Source organism: Chrysochloris asiatica, unplaced genomic scaffold (genome assembly GCF_000296735.1).
Source record: "Chrysochloris asiatica unplaced genomic scaffold, ChrAsi1.0 scaffold00018, whole genome shotgun sequence".
In the NCBI taxonomy this organism is placed as follows: domain Eukaryota; kingdom Metazoa; phylum Chordata; class Mammalia; order Afrosoricida; family Chrysochloridae; genus Chrysochloris; species Chrysochloris asiatica.
In genome coordinates, this window is record NW_006408536.1 from 13,922,914 (window position 1) to 13,930,923 (window position 8,010).

Here is an 8,010-nt window from a genome sequence, read left to right on the forward strand (position 1 = left end):
CAGCTCTAGCCCTCTGTGGCTATGTCCTTGTTCATGGGCTCAGGTGTCCCCGGGTCTCACCACACTTTGGACCAACCAGCGCTATTGGAAAAGTTTTTGATATCAAAGTTGAAATAGGAGGTTTCTCTCCTAGGATCACAGGAACTGCCACAGGTACTGAAAGTAGAGTTGGGAAACTTTGCATGCAGAAGGTGTTCAATATTTTGTATGAATAAGTAAATCAACCAATCAATCAATGCAGGAAGCCAAAGTCTAAAACAAGATTAGACTAGAGATGGATCAAAACAAAAAAAGCTTGGAGTCAAGAAAGCCTAGGACAATAAGCTATGGGGGTGTGGGGAGGGACACGGAGGAATTCAGGCAGCATCTCAACAGAAATAGGCACAGCAGGAGATTGTTGTTATTAAGTGCCATCGAGTGGGTTCCAACCCATAGAGACCCTCTATAGGGTTTCCAAGGAGCAGCTGGTAAATTTGAACCACTGACCTTGCAGTTCAAACGACTTTGCAGTCTAGTGCTTTCGCCCACAGCGCCACACCAGGATAAAGGAATGTAATAACTAGGAGGGTGCAAGTGGTTGTCTACAAGAAAAGCTTTTGTGTGAGGTTTGTGAAGCAGAGCGGCCTAAGCGACTGTTTGTGGCCTTTTCCTGATTCTAGAGACACTAGAATAAAGTAGAGATCATAGCCAAAATCAAGATTTATTTAGACTAAAGATAAATTCTCCCAGGCATTCCATTTGGCTCAGAGAGTCCATACCCCCTAACATTTTCCATAAAGACTTAAAGGTACTGGGAGAAGGGAGAGCAGATCTCTTGAGGGAGTGCCTAGGGAGACACCACTACAAACCCTCACCATTGTCTCTCCATCAATGCACCTGTATTCCTGTGTTCCTCTTTTCAGTCCTTAAGGGAGATTATCTTGACCTCACCTTCCTGAGGGAGGAAGAGAAGGAGTCATTCTTTGTTCCTCCCCCAATATTGAGCAAACCAGTCACTATCTGGGTAAGCCTGCAAGAGGAAGAAGATATCTATTATTGGACTTAATTGTTCTGTCTTCAAAGAGATGGGAGATCTGGGCAATATAAAAGACAGCCAAGAATAGCGTGTACAATGTCTGACCATTCAGCTTCCTTGATTTTACTTCTTTTTTTGTTTGTGTTATTGTGAATTATGTGATAGTTTACATGGGAGAACATTAGCTTTACGTTCATCCTATCATATATCATTTCATGCTTACAATTCCCTCCATGCATCATCAAACAAACACAGGGTATTCCCTGCAAGCCACCACCACCCCCCCGGGTCATCAGCACACAGCCCCTCTCCCTCCCTGGGTCTGAAGTCCCCAGCTGCTCCATCTCGTCAAGTCATCATCTCTGCCTCCATCTCTGGCATCACTGCTTCTCTGGGTAGGGTCCTACTCGCCACTCTTCTACCTTGATGGTCCCAGGGACCTCTGCTCCTAGACTGCAAAGTTAATCGTTCCCATCCTTTTTGCTACAAAACGTCTACCTTTACATTTCCAACCCTCACAATCAGTCCTGATAACAATTATTCACTATTGTATCACAAGAGACTTATCCGCATTTCCTTTCATCAGCCCCGCCTAGACAGATTGGATACTACTCAGTGGAGATTTTACCTTCCTCCATGCCCTCTGGATCTAGGTTCCCTCTTGAAAGCTTGTAAGCCAGTCACTTCTTGCCTTTGTAGCCTCCCCCCCTCCATTTTGGGTAGCCAATGTCCAAGTTGCCCATCCCTGTCTACTCTGTGTGTGGAGGGGTTGGGAATGATCCTTGCTGTGAAGATTTGTTCCCTCTTTTGAGCTACTGCATCCATAGGTGTAGGTCAAGTTCATCAAATTGCATCAGATTACTCTTTTTTTCCTCTTTTTTCATCCAGTCATTGAAGCCAGGTTAAGTGGGCATTATCTGCAAGTGTGGGTGTTCTTGTGCATATGCCCTCTCTTCTTATCAGCTGGACGCTTCACTCTCCACTCTAGTCCTCTGTGGTTATGTCTCAGGTCTTGCCACACTGCTGACCAACCAGGTCTCCACCCAGGTTCGCAAGAGTCTATTGAAAGTTGTAGGGCTTAGCTCGCAGCTTCACTGCTGTTTTTCCCTCACTTCCCCTTATCAGTGACGAACGTGGTCACCAGTCAGAGCATATATTCCCATTGAGTCTTAGTCTTGGAAGCGGAGTAGCCCTGAGGGGACCTGACCACTTGCCTTGGTGTCTCCTGGGTGAGCAACTTGCTTGTTCTTGTAGTAATCAGTCAGACTGCCTATATTGTTATGTATTTTTCCTGGTGGTCTTTCTTTCAAGAAGTATCTTCTGTTCTTCTAGCCACTCTAGGCTGGTCTGCTTGTCCTTTCAAGTGGAAATTTCCTACCTCAGAAGATTCTAGATGCAGTTCAGGATTCCATGTATGGTCTTATGTAATGCAGAGGCTCCACAGGAAGTCTCCTTCACTGGGCACGTTGTAGCCCCATTTTAGGTATTCCAATCAGAATACCTAAGGCAGAAGACAGACTTACAATCTTTCTATGGTGATATTTCTGTCTATTCCTTTCTCTCCCCTTCCAGTGTCTATTTTATAATGGTAGGCAAAGGAAACCAAGATTCAAAAGACATCCAAGCATCTTTAACATTATTTCCCCCCTTTTGCCCATTCCAACCATGTCTCAATCCCTGTATCCTAGAACCCTGTTGTTCCAAGGTTGTGCATACATCATTGTTTACCTCTGTCCCGCTTAGCCCATGCAAACCTGCCTAACTGTTCTCCCATCTGCTTGTTTTTACTTCTTGAGGGATATGGAAAAAGGGTCCATCCTGTGCCAATAGGTCCAAAAGACAGGGATTCAGAATAGCTAGGATGCTTACTAGGGACAAAGGAACATAGAAGATAGTGGTGTGGGTGATGGGAGACCCCAGCTGGGGGTAAGGTAGAAGATGTGCTGAGTCTCCCAGACGAGCTGCCTGGAGGTGATTCCTTTATCCGTGGGGGCTGCTGGGACCACCATCTGTCCACATTGAGTCTTTCAAGAACAGGATGAATCTTCATGGAAAAACTACACAATGTGCTCCACCAACTTACCATTGGTAGTCATATAATGTGACTTTTCCCTTCTTGCTATTCCTTATCTCAACACCCGAGGAGATGTAACCTCAGAGCAATGAAGGGTTAGGGAGAATTAGACCATGTACCATCTCAAGCTATAGAGTAGTGAATCTCAACTCTGTCAAGTCCAACGTTCCTATGCCATTTTTAAAAGAAGTATTTTTATATTGTCACTTTTGCTGGTATGAAATTCGTAGGTAACATAATCTATCTGGAGTCCTGGTGTGGCACTGACTGTATGCTGTGCATCGGTTTGAACTGCAAGGTCAGTAGTGCAAACTCACCAGCCGCTCCTTGGAAACCCTATACAGGGTCGCTATAAGTCAGAACCAACTTGATGGCCCTTAACAACAGCAACAATAATCTATCTTTGTTGTTGTTAAGTGCCGTCGAGTTGGTTCCGACCCATAGCGACCCTGTATAGGGTTTCCAAGGAGCAGCTTATAGTTCAAACTGACTTTTCAGTCCAGCGTATTAAACCATAGCACCACACCAGGACTCCAGTGCTGATAATCTATCCAGCTAGCTAAAAACATATGTATACTATCTTGTGATCTAAAGAAGGAAGAAAAGGAAAGTAATTCCTGATATAAAATGTATTTCTAATGTAAATGCTTGGACATGACAATACTAGAAAGAGTCACATACTTACTCCTACTCATAATAAGCAAATTTGTATTTAAAAGAAAAAAGTCAATCTTCAATTGAATATTGTTGAAACTTGACAATTTTTGATATTCTGAATTTCCAAAGTGCCCCCTAGAGATTAATACTGTCCCCATTGGGAAGCACTGCTCGTGCCTGTATTGGGTAGAGGAGAACTTCTGATGAAGAATGAGAGTGATATGTAAACAAGAATAAATCAACTAGCTTACATGAGAATGTTATAATGACTGATGCTTGAATGTTTTGGAATTCGGCTGCCATGCCATTAAGGAAACTCTATTAAGCAAGAAAGGGGAATTTGATCAAACACAGTCACTGGGAAAATTTAATTTCCATATTTATATTCTCATGAGTAAAGATTCTTCCAGACTTATTTATGTGGGTCAGCCAGAGTGTGGTTAAGAAGGGTCTACAGCCTCAGAAACCCTGTACAAGGGCGTTATGAGTCGGAACCGACTCCACAGCACACAACCACCACCACCACCACCACCACATGCAATTGAAACCAGCAAAGCAGACAGAGAATCTGGACAAAATTCTCATCACCGATTCTGGGCAGTGAGCACCCACTCCACATATCTGGGCCAGCACAGTTGTTTTTGTGCAGCCAAGTCAATTCCAACTCATACATAATGACCCTGTCTCGGGTTTCCGAGGAGCAACTGGTGGGTTTGAACCACCAACCTTTGGGTTCAAACTGACCTTGAGGTCCAGTGCATTATCCTGCAGTTGCCACACCAGCACCAGCACAGTTGTTGTTGTGTGCCGTGGAGTCAGTTCCAACTCATTGCGACCCTGTACAGGGTTTCTGAGGCTGCAAATCTTTACAGAAGCAGAAAGCCTCATCTTTCTCCTGCAGAACAGCTGGTAGTTTCAAACTGCTGACCGTGAGATTAGCAGCTCGATTCGTAACCACTACGCTACCAGAGCAAAGCAGAAATTTCCTGGATCAGATACTATATAACAGCTCAGCACTTAAAAGGGACAAAGTTTGTTGACTGGTGATAAACTTCCAATGTTATGGGCAGCTCAGGGGGTGGATCAGAACTAAGAAAAACATTAGTGATATATTCATTTTATCATCCATTCATACAGAGTGTCCAGAAGGGATACCTGGGAATATATGATAAATGTGAACATTGGATTGAGAAGCATTTTACAGAGCTATTAGAGGATAGGGGAAAACCTAGCTGGAGATTTAAAGAAATCCAATCAAGCAAAGAAGAAGAAAATAAGTAATCAACTCCAGTGAAAACATGAAACTGTACAAGAGAAAAATATAATCGTAGTATATTACTTGATGCTGCAAAGTCGTTATCTAGACAGACTAATGAAAACAGTGGATATGGGTTTAACTCAAAATGTATTAAGACTATACTTGGAGTCCTGGTAGCACTGTAGGATAAGCATTGGACTGTTAACTACAAGGACGGCAATTCACATCCACCAGCCCCTCCTCAAAAACCCTATACAGGTTCGCTATGAATCGGAACTGATTCGATGACATACAACAACAGCAACAAAATAATACTTGGAAGATGAAGACAGGGGAAATGTGTTTGTGAGCAATGCTTAAGATGGTTATATCTTCAAATTTCATAGTAGGAAGTAAACAAATGATGTCTACAATTTTTTAGAAAGAAAATAGAAGAGCAGAAGCAGTATGTTATTTACAAATGTGGTGATATATACTCAAAGTACTATCTAAAAGAATTGGAAGTGGGAGACTCCTTAGGAGATTCTCCTAAACAGGAGAATCATAAGGAGACAGTTATAGGACAGGGACAGTTTTGTTTCATTATGAGATCTGTAGTATAATTTGACTTTGTACATATAGTATACATATATATATATATATATGACTTATAAAAATAAATAATAACCTGCTTTAAATGACACTGCTATAGGATTTTTGTTATTATTAGTAACTTCAGTACACACATGATGAAAGCCAGGACATTTAAGAAAAGACTTGAGAAAGTTGATGCTTACTGCCAACTAGAGACAATAGATTTTAAAAAATACTTTCAAACTTTTTGTTTAGAAATCATTTAAAACACTTAAAAATTGTATATAAATAGTATAAATGTTCCCTTTACCAGATTTGCCAGTTATCAACATTCTTCCTTATTATTTTATCATTCTCTTTGTCTCTGGATGGATAGATAGATAAACAGATAGACATGTAGATGATAGATTGATAACTATAGATTTGTTTTTTCAGAATCATTTGATAGTTGTTGTTGTTGTTGTTAAGTGCTGTCAAGTCAATTCCAACCCATAGCGACCCTGTATAGGGTTTCCAAGGAGCAGCTGGTAAACTTGAACCGCCACCCTTGCAGTTCAAACGACTTTGTAGTCTGACACATTAGCCCACAGGCCCCTAAGAAGTCCTGGTGTGGCACTGTAAGATAAGCACTGGACTGCTAACCACAAAATTGACAATTCAAACTCACCAGCTCCTCCTCAAAAACCCTAAACAGGGTCGCTATGAGTCGGAACCAACTCGACGGCACTTAAAACAATATCTAGATAAGTCAGTGTGTTTTCCCAACAACAAAAATTTTCTCTTATACAACTATACTATCAAAATCAGGTAGTGTAACATTGGTAAAATATTTTAATTTGATCTATAGCCCATATTTCTGATTTGCCAATTGTCCTTTAAAATTCCTTTGTAGCAATTCTTTTAAAGTCCAGGGTCCTCTCCAGAATTACATACTACATTTAGTTGTCATGTTGCTTTAATCTGAAACAGTTATGCAGCTTTCCTTTCTTTTATGACATTAACATTTTTGAGGAAGGCCAGTTATTTTATTAAATGATCCTCCTTTGAGTCTGCCTGATGTTTCCTAATAATTGGATTCAGATTATGCACTTTGGGCAGGAATACCACAAAAGTGATATCGTACCCTTCTTAACACATCCCATCAGGACACTCATACTGCCATTCTGCCCCATTATTAATGACTGGAGACAATCTTCACTAGGAGTAAAAGATCTAGAAAAAACAAGACCATGCAAACGAACAGAACATAATGCTCAATTTGTGGTGCTTTCTCATAAGTAAGATGAAACACAAGCTGATTTGACCTCTCAATTGAAAAGTCAATCCCTAGTCAAAATAACCTATGGAGCATCACCTTCGTTGACACCTACTGAGAATTTTGAATTCAGATTTAAATTATGTTGAAAATTAATGTGCATGGTGATGTATCTTGTCAAAGGTCTAGATGGAACTTAGACGGTGGCCAAAGGATATTGCTTTACAGTTACTGTTGTGGTTATTGCAAACACTGGAAGGAATGGGACCACCTCATGAGACTATGTATTGGGTCTCTGCCAACGGTTAGCTATACAGTGCCTTCCTGTAGCTCAATGAAATGAAAAGGATGAGATTCATTTTTCTCTCATTTTGCATCCATTTGATTTTGTTCTGCTAGCAAAGTACTTGAAGTAAAGCATCTATTAATCTTGGAACAACCACTGAATTTAATTACCATGTCTAATGTTAGCTTGTACAAAGTGTTATAGGGATATGTTTTCTTCCATAAGAAGTACAGTACAATATGTTCTTCTATTTCAAATCCATTTCACTTAAATCTAGTGCTTTGGCAGGAAAAAGCTATACTGCTGCCGACCTTCATATTCAGGTTGCTCTCTCTCACTGAACTGTACACCTGAGAAAGATCACATCCCACTTACCTTCATCCCGACAAGCTGCTAAGTAGGACTATTTCCATTTGCTCAGCAGCCCCTTCCCCCCCACACACACACCCGAAAAGAATGAGGAGAGCATGAATAATTGTTGCATTCCAAGAGACCATGATGAATTTTATTAGTGTACAAAGCATATTGCGTGAATTTACCAGGGGTCTTTATTCTGAGCTCACATATGTTCTGCAAAGCTGTCATTTAAAACTGCTCATAGAATGGTGCTGAGCGGCTCATTCTGTTTCCTTGTATGGCTGTTTCTTTTTTGGGTAGGGTAGTGGGAGGGATATCATTGCTAATGTCCGATGGATCTTGGCTGAAAGCAGAGAATATCAGAAAGGTGTTTACCTGTGCTTTATTGGCTATGCAAAGGCTTTTGATTGTGTGGGTCATGACAAGCTATGGAAACAATGCAAAGTATGAGTATTCCGGAACACTTAATTGTGCTCATCAGGAATCTGTACATGGACCAAGAGGCAGTTGTTCAAACAGAACATGGAAACACTGA